At 43.6% G+C, this 16,488-nt stretch overlaps 2 long non-coding RNA genes across 4 annotated transcripts in view; one reads left to right on the top strand and one right to left on the bottom strand.

The window, feature by feature from the left end:
- The window catches only part of LOC108301449, a 165,384-nt gene extending 161,523 nt beyond the window's left edge, over positions 1 to 3,861 (top strand). For all 3 annotated transcript variants that reach the window (XR_005199462.1, XR_005199463.1, XR_005199464.1), the window contains exon 3: positions 65 to 3,861. This is a non-coding gene — a long non-coding RNA (uncharacterized LOC108301449). The remainder of the gene's footprint in view (positions 1 to 64) is intronic.
- A 12,210-nt stretch (positions 3,862 to 16,071) lies between these two features.
- LOC119470549 overlaps positions 16,072 to 16,488 on the bottom strand; it is a 2,586-nt gene continuing 2,169 nt past the window's right edge. The window contains exon 2 of the long non-coding RNA XR_005199457.1: positions 16,072 to 16,464. This is a non-coding gene — a long non-coding RNA (uncharacterized LOC119470549). The remainder of the gene's footprint in view (positions 16,465 to 16,488) is intronic.

The raw sequence follows: 16,488 nt of genomic DNA, 5'->3' as shown, positions 1-16,488 counted from the left end.
GTCTCTGAGGACCTTAGAATTATCCAGTTGTTTTTTAAGCATGCTAACTTTTGTTGTTTTTCAGTCTGAAGTCACCTGCCCTGTCTGGACATTCCATAGACTACCATGTTTTGCCACAACTTCGATGTGCATGCTCGTTGGACCAGATAAGAAAGCAGTGGAAAGTGGGTTGGAGGTCTTGGTAAGCCACATGCACATCAAGGCTGGGAGATCAGCCCTGTGAAGACTTAGAGGCTTTCCAATTGGTGGAGTGTTTAGGGGCTTAACAGGAGAGTCCCTCCAAAGTAGAGTGATTGCATTTCATACATCCTCCCATAAAGAAGCAGCCTGGTGCTGAGGGGCCTGTTTAGCTTTTGGAGGAAGCATAGTCAGCCCTTGCGAACACTGCTTGAACCCATTTTCTGGGTTATGTGGAAGGCTGTCATCTTTGATTGAGACCCAGAAAGGAAGGCATTCTCCATAGGTCCAGGTGATGGTGCAAGTAACCCTGCCATTTGTGCCATATGACCTGGACAACTCTATGGTACTCTGTGGCATTTATGCTGTAGTGTGGCAGACCTTGACGGCACTACACGCACGTACGATACATCATGGAGGTATGGAAAGGATATCGTGTCGAGCTCATGGCAAATCCTGGGAGAATCACTGCACTCCTGGCATTCTGGAGAAAGGCCATGCCATCACCCCCAGAGAAGAAGAATAAATCATTTGAGAAGTAGCCCCTGGCATGCTTCTCCGCCTGATAGAGATGAAGCATGTCACCATTGGGGGTTGAGTAACCGCATGGCTGGGTTAGGTTCTGTCAGCCTCAATTGTAAAATCGGGTGGGCCCAACAGAAGGGGAAGTAGGATATCTAGGACTGAACACGACTGGGGCCAGAGAGAACAAGGAAGTTGCACAAATGGTTTGCTTGGCCCTCAGGTCATCTACCACTCTTGTTCTGGTCTTTCTCCATCTGCTCACACTGATGGCTTTCTCTCAGGCCAGGATGGCTTGATTCATTGGTACATGTGCATTTAACATGGATTACAGGCAACACCACTCAGGGATGGCCTTGGGAGACAGCAGTGAGGGGAAATTTTATGGGGCACATCCACCTGGGGAGATTCTCTGGTCATCCACTTTGTAGGGAAAGTGAGGTGGCCTGAGGTAAGCATATGTGCCCTGTGACATTTATGGCAAGGCTCATGGGCAGTAGGATGTTAGAAAAAGAGGAAGATTGGAACACGGGAGACTAGGATATCTGGGGAAGGGGGCTGCGGGTGGACCTATCAGGGTGAGTGCAGAGTATGAAGATCTGAGTATCACATGGTGATCCCCAGCAAAGAGCACTCACTGTGGAAGGGGCAGAAACAACCAAATAGGCCAGGCAACTCACCCGGTGGACATCAGTGAGCCTGTCATTGCCTCACCCAGTGCAGGGACAGCGGATACACTAGTTGCAGAAATGACATTGTGCAAGAGGCCATCAGCACCGGATCCCACTCTCCATGGCTCTTCTACATGCTGCTGCTGCCGAATGTCTAATCTGTTAGCAGCAGAGACAAGCAACACCAAGCCCCCAATTAGTGTTTTAAAAAGACTAATCAACCATTTGGTAGCAAGTTGACTGTGGATATTTATTCCCATGCAGGGAATAGAGACTCCTCTAGGCTTGGATCATGAGATAGTCTTGGCATAAATTTGCCTTTCCTGCCTGCAGGGCCTAAACCAGCATCACCATCCAGCAACACGGGATTCCACCTTACAGTGCTTTAGGTCAAGAAACTCGTTTTATCACAATGGAAATTCAACAGTAGGCACATGACAATGGGTTCCACTCTTCCCATCACATATGACCTCACTGAGAAGCTGCCAGCTTGACAGGGAAGTGGATGAGCCTTTTATAAATAGTTAAGGGCCTTGTTTAGAGATAGTGCCCTATGAGGATGGGCCTTTGTCTTCTAGGATGGTGCACATACTACATCAATGCTGCTGTGTCCCAAGTAGGTTGGAGCCAAAGGAAAGAATAGTGGTAGGAGCAGCCTTACTTACTATCACCCCCAGTGACCTACTTAGGGAATGTGTGCTTTCTTTCTCTGCCATATGAGGTTCTGTGGGTGTAGAGGTCCTGGCTTGCAGAGCAAGAATGCCTCTGCAGGAGGACACAGCAAAAGTCCCAGTGAACTTTAATTTACACCAGCCATCTGGTCACTTAGAGCCTCCCAAGACAAGGATCAGCCAAAAAGGAAGGGAGACATCACCCTGGCAGGCACAGTTGACCAGGGGAAGCGGGGCTGCAGATGTACAGCAGGCAGAGAAGAATGCACTTGTTGCTTGGAGGTTGCAATGGGGTGTCTCTTGGTGCTCCCAGGCTCAGTTTTAACTACAAGTGGCCAAGTGCAGACGGCATATCTTGCAAAGGGGGTGATAGCTAGGGGTGCAGCCCCTTCAGAGATGACAGTCTGAACTGCCCTACCAGGCAATCTACCTAGACAAACAGGTGCAAATTGAGGATGGGGGGAATCTCAAACCAGTGGTGGAGGAGAATGATGAATATCAGTTATAGTCTTGAGGTTAACTGCAGCAGTGGGGGTCGAAATTTACTCTACTAATCTTCCCTTGTAAATTTCGTAGGTAAACAATCCGACCAAAATCCTGGGACAGCTATTCCCCGATGGGGCACACTTACTAGAAGAAGCAAGTGAATTTAAAGGGGGGTGAACTATAGGGGAGTTCACCACCAAATCTGTGGTTCTTTCCCCAGATCTTTCTTCAGGGCCAACACATCCATCACTCAGCTGTGACAGGCAGGAGTTGGGAGTGGCTCACCTTTCTCACTGGGAATTGCCCCCAACAATAGGGAACTGCCTCATTCAGGGTTAAGGCATCTCCTCGAAGAATGCCCATGTTTAATTACTGGCTGACACAAGAATATGAAGGACCAGCCCTTGTCTCAGCTTGGAACAAATCTGAAGGCCCATCACAGCTTCAGAGATCCTTGGAGAAGGCTGAGATCTCCATTGCAATCTTATGGAGAGTGTCTTCTCTCTCTGCCCTACTCTGCCTTCCTTCCTGGCAGAGGTTTCTTTGAGAACACTTCTTGTATTAGTCTGTTCTCATGCTGCTATCAAAGACATACCCTAGATTGGGTAATTTATAAAGGAAAGAGGTTTAATGGACTCACAGTTCCACATGGCTGGGGAGGCCTCACCATCATGGCAGAAGGCTAATGAGGAGTAAAGTCATGTCTTATATGGTGGCAGGCAAGACAGAGTGTGTACGGGGAACTCCCTTTTATAAAATCACCAGATCTTTTGAGATGTATTTACTCTCACAAGAATAGCATGAAAAAGACTCACCCCATGATTCAGTTACCTCTCATTAAATTCCTCCCATGACATGTGGGGATTGTGGGAGCTGTAATTAAAGATAAGATTTGGGTGGGGACACAGCTAAACCATGTAACTTCTCAATAACCTTTTTCATGCAATTTCAGGCTATTTCCTATAAGTTGGGTTTTAGAATATCCTAGGCCTTTAGGATGCTATCTATACTTTATGGAATATGTCAGGTTCTAGAAAAAACGATCTTGAGCAAGAGTAATAATGACTCCTCACTAAACAAAAACAAAATAAAACAAAACAAAAAATGAAACTTAGGACAAAAGTTTCTCCGTCAATTTTCCTTTATTATTATGCTGTGGCTGTGACTCTCTTTATCCCTAAGGATGTTTTGTTTTAAAATTTATTTTTGTCTGATATTCATAGAGCTAATTTGATTTTATTGGTAGTAATATTTGCTGGAAAGTCCAAAAAACTTCAATCTATGCGGTTTTTTTTTTTTTTTTTTTATTGAGTTGGAGTTTCACTCATGTTTCCCAGGCTGGAGAGCAATGGGGCGATCTCGGGTCACCGCAACCTCCGCCTCCTGGGTTCAGGCAATTCTACTGCCTCCTCAGCCTCCTGAGTAGCTGGGATTACAGGCACGCGCCACCATGCCCAGCTAATTTTTTGTATTTTTAGTAGAGACGGGGTTTCACCATGTCGATCAGGGAGTTTTGTTTTAGTTAATACAAGTTTGCATTGATTTAGGTAGAAAGTGTATTTTTCACTGTAAATTCTCAAAGACTTCCCTGCTCTCAGTCCAGTCTTCTCAGCACCAAGGGTGGTCCCTGTGTGTTTGTGGGTGTGAGGTTTGCTTCCCCTATACCCTTACAATGTAGATATAATCTTTCGGGATTCCAGATTTATGGAAGGGGTCTCTCCTATTGGACTCTCCACTTTTTAAAGGGACCTAGGCTTTTTCGTAAAGGCTGTGAAAATTAAAGATCACCAGATTTGCTTTCAGGGCAAAACTTATTTCATTCTCTTTTTATTTCTCATTACCAACTTTCCCTTAGATTTTGACCTGATAATTCCTTATTATGTAATAAAGGAATTATCACATAATAATTCCTTTTATTATGTTTTTGAGAATTTTAAAACATTTTAATCCAGAATTTTTAGTGTTTGATCAAAATACTCACCCTTGTGTGTTACTGGAAACAGAATTCCTAGAGGTAATTTTTTAAACAAAGAAAACTTTGATAATGGTGAAATTTTAGCATCTACTCACTCTGCACATGCAGGGAACTGGTTTAACTGGTATGATGCAAATACACACTTTGAAATTGGCATGATGGACTATAGGATCCTGAGACTCTATCATGTTCATTTTAATTCACTTTATGAGAGAGAGAGTGAGAGAGACTGTTTCACATTTATTGGATGGTGTTTCCGAGCAATTTCAACAATTGATTTGCATTATACAGTCGAGACAATAAAATTGAAAATAAATTACAGCCACTTAAACAACTGTTCTGTGGAACAGATACGTAAAATTTGAGTATTTATGATAGTAAATCAGATTAAGTTGCTGAATACTTTTTTTCTAATCTTTCATCAATGGTGCAAAGCTCTCAGGAGTAAGTTTATCAAGTTTTGTATTTTATTTTGATTAAATATAAATAAACTAATCACATTTTTATGGTAACAAAATAGTTCATTAAATGAGTAACAGCAGATTATTCCTTTGGAAACATACAGATGTAGATTTGCTAAGAAATGATAATAGATTTTATATAGCTGATGAGAAAGCTTTGTGTTGACCTTTAAAAACCATTACACTGAAAACTAAGTTTAATGTTTTGAACTTGTTCCAGAGAACCTTGAGTTTGCTGTACTCGTTAATTCTTTGGGACTGTCTTACTGATGTTCAAGTTTGAGAAACAGGTTTTGCCTTTAAGATTTGTTTTCCCCAAAATACAAGGTATGGCATTTGGGAGAATATGTAAGTTTTTTTACTAGGGAATATAAGAGAAAACGCATGATTTCTTTTAATCTGCTTTTACCTTGGACTATTGATGCTTCAATTTCAAAGTGAATTCTGCACTCAAGAAACATACAATTGAAGAATGGGACTGGTGGGAAGGTGAGGCAATGGAAACTCTGCAGTTAAGTGACTTGTCCTTGGTCTTCTACCTGATAAATGGTGGGACACTCTGCTCTGCCAAATGACACCTTCACTTCTTGGATCCCCTCCAACCTCCTAAACCCCTTCACTTTCTTTCACCTCCAACTCAATTGATTACCTAAATTCCCACGTCCCTAAGCAGACAGAGAAGCACCCAGGTGATGACTTCATCTTTTCACCCATATCTTCCTATATACATTCCATACTTGAGGTCAACTGGAGCAGTAGAGGTTGAAATTTATTCTTCTAATCTCTTGTGAATTTCCCAGGTAACCAGTCCAACCAATATCCTGGCAGAGCTGTTCCCTGAGGGGGCACACTTATTAGAGGAAGCATGTGAATGTAAAGGAGGGTGAACTGTAGAGGAGACTGTGATGCTCTCCCCAGATCTTTCTTCAGGGTCAACACATCCACTGTTGAGCTGTGGCAGACAGGAGCTTGGGGGGGCGCTCACCTCTCTCCCTGGGAATTGCCCTCAGCTGTAGGGACTGCCTCACTCAAGGTTCAGTCACCTTCCAGAGGTTGGCTCATGTTCAATTCCTCGTGGATACAGGAATACAAAGGACCTGTCCTTGTCTTAGCATGGGACAAATCTGAATGCCCATCACAGCTTCAGAGACGAAGGGTAGGAGCTGCCTCCGCTGCCACCTTTCCTCCTGTAGCTTCTCTCCATGGCCAGAGACTTGGAGGCTGCCCCGCACTCCATTCCCCCAGCACTTCTTGCCTTTGCCTCTGTGTGAAGACCTGTTCTTCAGTTTCTACTGAGCGTTCCCATCAGCATTCAGACCCCTCTAAAGTAACCCGGGACCCTTGTTTGACCTCCCATGCCTCTCAAGCTCCTTACAGGAGACATCTACTAAGATGTCTCACTCTCTAATCCTCCAATCAATGCATGTTGGAAGCCTTTACTTCATGAAGTTGGTCTGTCCAGGTTACCTCTACCTTAACAAATCCTGTGCAAAGTTCTTTCAGCCAAGTCTGGCACAGAGCTCCGCTCCTTTCTTTTAGAAATAATTTCCTTGATGGACTTGTGGGACACAAACGATCTCATGGCTGCTGTTGTCATTGGCTTCCCTGGCCACTTTCTCTTGTAGTGACTCCCTGCATTAATGTCCTGTTCTGCTGTGAAAAATCACCACAAACTTAATGGCTTAAAACAATGTGAGTTTTATCTTTCACACTTTTGTAGGTTAGAAGTTCAACAAGGATCTTTCTGGGCTAACACCAAGGGGATGGCAGGGCTGTGTTCCTACTGATGGTTCTAAGGGAGAGTTTCTTTCTTTGCTTTTACCAGATTCTAGAGGCCACCTGAAGTCCTTGGCTTATGACCTCTTCCTCCATCTTCAAAGCTAAGGGCCTCCTCTCCTCTTTGGCCTCTGCTTCTGTCTTTCATCTTCTTTCCCTGCTTTGCAGTCTCCTGCCTCCTCTTCTATGGACCATTGTCATCAGGCACCCACGCAGGTGATTCAGGATAATCCTTCCCATTACAGCATCCTGAACTCATCTGCAAGGCCTCTTTTCCCAAGTAATAGAACAACTTGCAGGTGCTGGGGATGAGGAACACATCTTGGAGGGGCCATTACTCAGCAGACCACACTCCCTCTCCTGATATTCACCTCTTAATTTTGGAGCACTCCAAATTTGGTTCTCAGCTTACTTCTCTTCACTATCCACACTCTCTGAGGGGAAGAGCTCACCGAGGACTGTGGCTGTAAATGCGTTCTTTGAGCTGGGGAATTTTCAAATTATATCTCCACTCCGGACCTTGCCTCTGAGTTCCAGGTTTCTGTTTGTATCCACCTGTGTGCACTGTCTACCCAGCAATTTATGTGGATGTTTAATAATGATCTTGAACTCAAAATATCTACAAAAGCCTCTGAATTTCTGTCCTAAACCTGTTCTTCTGCACCCTTCCTCTAGCTGTTAATGGCTCCACCAGCCACCTTGCTACCTGGAGAAAAATCTCAGGGATCTTCTGGATTATTCTGATTTACTTTATCCACCTGCTGCATCTAATCTGTGAGCAAAGTGTCTCAGCTGCCATCCCTGATTCCATGCTTCCTCTACCTTCTGCCTGGGCTTGGGAAGCAGCCACTTGACTGCCCTCTTTGCTTCTGCTCTTCCCGTCTGAGGTCTACCTTTCACCAAAGAGTGAGTTTTATATATATATATATATATATATATATATGAGTGTGTGTGTGTGTGTGTGTGTGTGTGTGTGTGTGTGTGTGTGTGTATGGAAGCTTGCTTTGTTGCCCACGCTGGAGTGCAGTGGTGCCGTCTCGGCTCACTGAAACTTTTGCCTCCTAGATTCAAGCAATTCTTCTGTCTCAGCCTTCCGAGTAGCTGGGAATACAGACATCCGCCACCATGCCCCGCTAATTTTTATGTTTTTAGTAAAGATGGGATTTCATCATGTTGGCCAAACTAGTCTCAACCTCCTGGCCTCAAGTGATCTGCCCACATCAGCCTCCCAAAGTACTGGGATTACAGGCTTGAGCCACTCTGCCTGGCTCCAAGAGTGATTTTATAGGAACCACTTTTATTAGCAAGCATTTCAAACCTTCCAAAAAATACAGAAAGCAACAAAGTGAGCATCCAGGTATTTATCACCTAGATTTGATGTTGTAAATGTTTTATTTGATATCATTATAAGCAAAGAAATGATCACATGTTTGTGAAGTCTTCCATTTATTCCTCCTTAATCCTGTCCCTGGCTCTCACGAAGGATAGATGATATCATGTGATATGTTTTTAGACTTTACATAAATGTTTTGTATTTGATGTTTCTGGCACTTAATTTTCTTTTAGAATTATATCTGAAGTGTATACGTGTTGATATACATAGATTGGCTTCATTCACTTTAATAACTGTATAGGTATATCATCATATAAACGTAGGACAACATAGTTGTTTTCTTGTTGTTAGGCATTTACTGGTAAAATTCACTGCACATCACTGTAGTAAACATCCATGTACCTAAATCTTCGTGCACAAGTATGAGAAACAGTAGAATCATTTGAAATTTTAATGTAGCTAAGTTTATCAATCTTTTTCTAAAATGTTGGTGCTTTCGTAACTTGTTTAGGAAAGCTCTTCCCAACTCTATGAAGGCATTCAATTAAATCTAAAATTTTACTTTCTAAATTGAGGTCTAATCATTCTGGAATGTGTCTGTGAGTGTGTGTGTTAGATATAGTTAGCCAATTGTTCATCGCAATTTAATGAATATTCTAGTTTTTACCTACTGAATTTTAAGGCGCGTTTATAGAGTACCATGTTTTTAAAAGACATGGTACAGCAGAGGTCATGGAGGCATACAGCCTGGCTCCAAAATCTGGCTGCATGACTTAGGAGGAGGTAGGTGTGCCATCTGTGACTGCTTACACACACTCTTTGCATCCCAGTTCCCCTCATTTGTAAAAGGAGATACTGTGAGTAACTACTTTTTGAGTATTAAATGAGCACTACTGCACTCTGATTCCTTCATGTGGACCTGGCACTAATACGCCATCAATATTAACTATCATACTTAAAGTACTATACTTTTTATTTCATGTAAGGTTATTTTTCTCTATTCTGTATCATTTATTTATTAGACCATACCTATATCAATGATGAACAATTCAAATACTATAGCTTTACAGTAATCTTGGTATCTGAGAGTGTGAGCATTGCTTTTTGTCTGCCTGCTCTGAGAAAAGCAATATTAAGATTTTGATTGCAGTTGTATTGAATTTATAGATTATTTTGAGAGAATTGCATAGATGATTGAGTCTTTCCACATGTAAACATACACTTTTCAACTTACTTTGTCTTCATGTCTTTGAAAAATGCTCTCTATTGTTCCTCACAAATGTCTTACCCATTTTTTGTTAGATTATTTCCAGGGACCTTATAGTTTGTTGCTACTGAAAAAGTTTTATGTTGTTACTTAAACATTATTTTGTTTATTTTAACTTAAAAATTATGTAGGTTATTACTGCTATTGATTTTTTTTTTCTTTTTGAGGTGGAGTTTCTCTCTTGTTGCCGAGGCTAGAGTGCAATGGCATGATCTTGGCTCATTGCTATCTCTACCTCCTGGGTTCAAACAATTCTCCTGCCTCAGCCTCCCAAGTAGCTAGGACTACAGGCATGCACCACCATGCCTGGCTAATTTTGTATTTTTAGTAGAGATGGGGTTTCTCCATGTTGGTCAGTCTGGTCTTGAACTTCCGACATCAGGTGATCTGCCTGCCTTTGCCTCCCAAAGTGCTGGCGCTGAAGGTTTGAGCCACCGCGCCTGGCCTATTACTGCTATTGATTTTTAAAAATGGTTTTGTACTCCAGCAACTTTAATAATTTATTTGTGGTTTTCTCATACTTTTTCTAACATTTTTCTTGATTGCTTTCCACTTGTTTATATGTTTTAATGTATAACTGTACAATAATAATTATTAACATTCATAGAAAATTTTAAAGTGCTAGATACTCTTCTCACCACTTTGCATGCATTAGCTCTTTTCATCCTTGTGACAACTCTATGAGGTACGTTATATTATTATTCCTATTTTATTGGTAGTGGTAAAGAAAAAGTAATTCAGACATTTGTTAAAACAGTAAGAAAGACTTTATTTGTGATGATAGAAATAGGTGTCAAGATTATGGTAATTGGGAGAGAGATGGGGCTCAACTCTGAATACAGCAAGACAAGTGGGGCTTTATGGCCAAGGATCGGAGTGGGAGTCGGGTGGGGGTGTAGATGGAAAATGACTTAAGAGGAGGCATCAAGAGTATGGGATTCTTACTGAAGGTAGGTCAAAGACTCAGACATCACAGGTGGAAGATGAGGAACTGATCACATATAGAGGGTGATTAGCTATCAAGGCAAGGATTCCCAATAAACTGACTTAGTGGAATTCTTGCTACGACTGGAAGAGGTGGGCTAAAGGCAGGGCCCAAGGACGAGGCCCAATTGAATAGAGGGCTCAGAGGACCCTGACTGAAGTTTGGTGGAGGAGAGAGTCTGCCAGTAAGCAATTGAGGAGGACAGAATTTAAATCATGCCTGAGATGACACAATAGGAAGAGCCCAGCCAGGTTTGAAATCCTGATAGTTTGCTTTAGGGTCAATATTTCCCACCACTCTTGTATGAGTAACAGTGGCATCTGTGGGGACTGTTGCTTTGTGACATGGTTTGGCTGTGTCCCCATCCAAACCTTGTCTTGAATTGTAGCTCCTGTGATTCCTGTATGTTGTGGGAGGGACCTGGAAGGAGATAATTGCATCATGGGGGTGATTTTCCCCCGTGCTGTTCTTGTGGTAGTAAGTGTCATGAGATCTGATGGTTTTATAAGAGGGAACCCCTTTCACCTGGCTGTCATTCTCTCTTGCTTGCCTCCATGTAAGACGTGCCTTTCGCCTTCTGCCATGATTGTGAGGCCTCCTCAGACATGTGGATCTGTGAGACCATTAAACCTCTTTTGTTTTTTTTTTTTAAATAAAGTACCCAGTCTTAGGCATGTCTTTATCAGCCACCTAAGAATGGACTAATATACTTCGTTACTGATATTAATGGGAAGGAGGTCAGTTTGCACTATTTAGGATGATATTGTGGAAAGTTTGGCTAAATACTATTTATGTAACTGAATAAATTCTTATATATTGCTCAGAAGATTTTCTTCTTAATCTTAAAGGAATTTTGAAATTTATGGAATGCTTTTTCTGCATCGATTGAGCTAATCTTTTTTTTCCTTAAATTTGTTAACGTGGTGAGTTCCACCGATAGATTTTTTTTTTAATTAAACCATCCCTGCATACCTAGGAAAAATCATAAATCAAAGTAGAAATAAATTTGTTATAAATCTTAAATATCTTACTTTAGCTTTAACATTTGAAAACATAGTTCCAAGGTTTTTTGCTTTTGTTTTCCTTTAAAAGATTCCTTGAAAAGCTGTTGACCAAGTGTCTTTGTGAATACAAAGTACTCAATTCTCATTCTAATAATAATTGGCATTATCCATTGCTTAGAAACAAAGATAAGAACAGAAGTCAGTGATTATTTGCAGTGTAAAGTTAACATAATGTTTAGTTAATCGATGTTGATATTGCATTTTATTATCAAAATGCTGAGTAAAGGGCAATGAGCTTTCCTCTAATGTTTCAAGATTTGTTGAATTAGTTCCAATGTCTACTGACCATAATGTGGAAACTGTAAAGGGTGCTCTTGTTGTTTCTTTTCTTTCATGGAAATTGTGAAAGTTTTCTGGGTGTGTAGGTCCTGGTGGTACCATAATTGGCTGAAGGGACGAGTTGCTGTGTGTTTGGGGTTTAGACGATCTCAACAGGGGCATCTCTCTGCTGTAACTACTATTATGTGTAGCGTGTGCTTGACTGTAAAGTAGGGGTGACCACACCACCACCCAGCCCCACCTGCAGCTCATGTGAAGATTAAATGAGATCGAGTACTAATATCCCTTAGAAACACTCTCCAAATGGGATATGTCCCCCTTGCCTTGATGGGGTACGGACTAGGGAAGAAAGCCAGCAGCTTCAGGGCTGAGGATGGTTAGACTGAGGGGTGCTTCCATTCACACTCTGGCCGTGGCTTCTCACAGCAGCTCCTCCTCTACACAGCCTCTGCTCCTGATCAGGCAGGGACTGAGCCATGAGATATCACTCATTTTGCAAAACGGGTTCTGAAACTCAAGTCCTGGTCAGGCTACACTTGCTCCTTCGGTTGGGGTCAAATCCTGTGAGTTTTCCATACTCCGTGATGATCTCTCTGCTCTCTCCCTGCTCTTCTTCTCCTCTCTCTCTAACATGCATTTGCCGGTGCAGCTGTGGTAGGGTGTCCTTGTGTCAAGAGTGCCACCTTTGAGCTACCCTCCCCCCTGGGGCCCCAGCCCTTCCTTGGCCTGATTCCTGTCATTCTGACAATGTTCCATTCTCATTTGGCAGCTGGGATTCTTATAAAGGGGCTCAATTGCATTAATGCCCATGTCGTGGTTTTGTTTGTTCAAAGGGAAAAAAAACTAAAAGGAAACACATTTCCGAGTTGCACATCATGATCAGGCACAGAGTCCAGATACACTTGGCGTAGCAAGCATCCATCCTTGCAGAGACGCACGTGAACCAGGACTCTCTGCACCCACCCCTCTGGAGTTTTGTTTTCCAGTGGCTGGAATGTTCCAGGACACCTGCCATGATGGAGGGTTATCCGGGACCTGGAGGATACCTGCTACCTGTGAGCTTCCTCCCAATTGTTTTTATTATAATTCTTGTCATTAACAGGATTAATTTGTTTTAATGGGGCCGTTTGTCCTCTCGCTGTTTGTATACGTCATAAATCTGAAGGGGAAAATACAGAAACAGGAGGGCGTGTGTCTTTACAAGTGAGTTTGGAGGCAAACCAAATGGCGCATTTCTTTTCAGATGCTTTCTGCTTTGCTTTCTGATTTTTGGTCCAGGACTTTCAGAATAAAAATAGGATGCCTTCTTGTTATAAGGGCTGCTGGCGTGGCTCTTCCATGGGCTGGCTGCGTGTGTATGAGAGCCAGCTTCCGGGCTTGGGTGTGTTGACTCATGAGCCACCAAGGGATTTACACCTTGGCCCTAAACAATAATGTAATGCAGGTTTGATTACAGTGAAAGCTTAAAGTTGATGTTAATTTAACAGTGCAGTCAACTTTCAGTTACACGTGTTGCTGAAAGATGGGGTGGCGTGGATCATTCAAATTAATGAATAGCTTGAATTATTCTTTTCCCTTCAAGTCATCAGACTTACTGCTCTAATTTTGCTATGAGGGACTGGTGTTGAAATGATCATGAAAGTCAATTTCCGGGAAAGCAGGTAGGAAGGTCATGGTGTGCTGCCGGTTATGTGAACCCCAGTAGCTGTCCCAGGCTGGATACTAAGAATCAGTGGAATAAGTGATTCTCCACGGCTTGGTCTAAGCCAGGTCTTGTGCAGAGGAAAATAAAAGCTTTTACTGCAAACATGAACTGCAATGTGCTGTCCTTATCAGAATGGTGTAAATTCTCTTTGGAGTATATGCTGTTTTCTTTTTAAGCAAAATTCCTGCTTAAGATGAAAGGCGTGGTTTGGAAGAAAACCATTAACGGAGACAGAAGTACCCTATTTTGCACAAAGGAATGAGTAATTGAGGGTGGAGATGGGAAAGAGAGGCCTGTGGAGGTGAGCAACATCTTTTCTTAAGGAGATGACGGGACTGTTGAGAACAGGGGCATCTAAAAGTCGAGGTACATGTTCCTGGCAGGGAGGGCCTCTGATGTAACAAAACCCCTTTACTCCAAATCTTTGGCCAAGTGTGCTGCAAACGAAACCTTAGCATTCGCTGGTGTGATGGTGTTTGGGGAGGAGGTCAGCTGCCAGCTGCCACGGGTTTGTTGTGAGGCAGAGGAACGAGAGTCACTGACAGGGTCAGACGAGGTGAGATGTGGGCAAGAGCCACCCCTGGGAATGTCAACAACTTGAACTAAAAGGCATCTGGGGAGGACCTGGAGCTGCTCCCTGGGCGTAGAGGAGGGAGGTCAAAGCCATTTCATGGGAGTTATCAAGGACAGGGTGAAGTCCATGGATTTATGCCTTACATAGTCTAGACAGCCAAACAACAGGACTGGTGGCCAGTTAGTTATCTGCTGACTTTTAGCCTGACTTAGAGCTATGCAGATGTCTAATGAGTTCTAGAACCTTTTATTCAAAGTGTGGTGCCTGGGCCAGGGCAGAGGCGCCACCTGGGAGCTCATTAGAAGTCTGGAATCTCAAACCTTTGGAGCCCCAGCTTCATGTAAATAAGCCGGCAGCCCATCCCGGGAGACTCCAGCCACACGTGTGAACCTGAGAAGGGCTGGCTTGGAACATACCCCACGTGGTGCTGGGAAGGGATGGGGAGAGGTCAGTGTGGAAGGGGGAAGTGAGGGTCATCCTGGGGCAGCCAGATAGGGATTTTCAAATGTTTTCCTGGAATGCCGAGTGGCTCCCCTCTCCCCATGTGCTGAGACCCTGGCCTCTAGATCAATGCCCCTCTTGTGTCCAGTCCTCTCCTGGATTCCCTCTAGCTCCTCTCTAGAGGCCCAGCCTGCAGGGGGAAATATTGTTCTTTCATTTTTTTTCCTCCCCCTTGAAATCCAAGTGTGTTTATGTGGTTACCTTCACTGTTCAGCTCACAGGGCATCATCGCAAGAGAAATCAAGGAGGGTCTCCAGGGACATTGGACTCCGACAGGCTGTGATGTTGACGTGGCGGTGGTGTGGCCTTGCCTTGGGATCAACTTGACCTGTCTTTTTGGGAAGGGGAGTGTGTTTCCATCAGTGTATCGTGTTAGGCAGGGATAATTCTGAATGCATGGGATAATGTTATGGGTATATGTGTTTGTGGGTCGTGTTGTATTTCCTGTGTAGCTAAATGATAGGAAGAGTTGAATGACTTTTGGGGTGCCTGCTCAGTTCATTGTTTCTTATTTTGGGGGAGTCTTCATGGCCCACTGGGCAGGTGACTGTGGATATGACCCTCTTCCCCTGACCAAGGCTGATTCAACCTGGCTTTATGTGGGATAATCTAACACTCCTCTTAGGAGACCTGAGACTTGGAACAACGGGCCACTTTGATTGGGAATGACTGCAGCCGAGTCACACACATCCCATGATCTGACCTCTGTCTGTGCATCACTTGGAGTAGGACTGTAGGTGAGAAAATGGCATCAAACTCTTTGTGTCCTTTAACTAGGCTGGGCGCCTATATTTTTCATCCGTGGAATATATGAAGAATGTTTATTCTGTGCTGGTTACTGTGCTAGATCCTAGGGATATCTAGCCTCGGCTCTCATGGAACCTACGATCCAGGGAAGAAGATAGATCCTAATCAAGTAACCACTGAAATAAATGTAAAACCATCGCTGCAGTAGGTGATGTGAAAGAAACTGTGTGCAGTGCTGGGAAGCAGTGTAAGAAACAGAGTTAACCTAGGGAGGGAGACCTTGAAGGATCCCTGGGAAAGGGGCAGTCAGAGGGAAGCCTGAAGGTGGACCAGGGGCACCTGAGACTTGCAGGCCAAGGTGAAAGTGCTGTATGGTGCTCCAGGAGGGGGCTGTGTATGCAAAGCCCTGTATTAGAAGCCCATAGGGTGCGTTGTAAGAGATGAGAGAGGACCAGCCTGGCTGAAGCCAGGACAGAGAAGGGCAGGGGTTCTGGGCGAAGTAGGTGGGGACCATTTTAAGGACTTTTGCTGCTGTGTTTGGTTAATTCCAAAGAGTGATGAGAAGCCTCGAGAGTAATTTAAGCAGAAGGTGGTGGCTGGTGGTGACTGATGGGTTGCGTCCCAGAGCCAGGGAGGATTGGGAAGAAATAAGTAACTAAATATGTAAAATGATTTTTGCAACTTGGAGAGAAAGATGAATGCAGAGCCAAATCACAAACCTTTAAAGAGGATCAAGGCAAGCTGTGGGAATAAACCTGAACCGCGTACCTGCGTGTTGATGGCTCTGAACGCTCTTTCGAAAGGGACAGAATGCTGAAATGCCGCAAACTGCAACTATATGCCGCCAAAAGACATGCGAATGGAGCGTTCAGTGAGAGGGAGCTTTCTCAGTATTAGCAAAATCACGACTCTACCAGGCACATTCTTCTTTTTTTGTAAGTAACATGGGAAGGCATTTTGTTTTGCCAGGATATCTGCAACTCCTTTTCTTGAAGCAAAAGTCAAGGTCTGATAATCGCCTCAAGATGATGGTTTGTGGCTTAGTAGAGTCTCATGGTGCCCTTGGCCCTGGCGTTGCCCTTGGCCCTGGCGTTGCCCTTGAGCTCTCTCTCACCTCAATTTATTGATTTCATTAGGAGATGAGTGTGACAAAGGTGGGTTATAATACTTGGGAGAAATGTAAAACCATTAGCAGGTCATTGTTGAAGTCAGAACATGCCCTGTTTAGCTTCTTAGAGAACCCGTGGCAGCCAGTGATACAGGGATTAACCTGTCGGGGTGTGTGCGTGCACAC

The sequence above is a fragment of the Cebus imitator genome, unplaced genomic scaffold (assembly GCF_001604975.1).
Source record: "Cebus imitator isolate Cc_AM_T3 unplaced genomic scaffold, Cebus_imitator-1.0 Scaffold1, whole genome shotgun sequence".
Taxonomy (NCBI): Eukaryota; Metazoa; Chordata; class Mammalia; order Primates; family Cebidae; genus Cebus; species Cebus imitator.
This window is presented reverse-complemented; position numbering and strand designations above follow the sequence as displayed.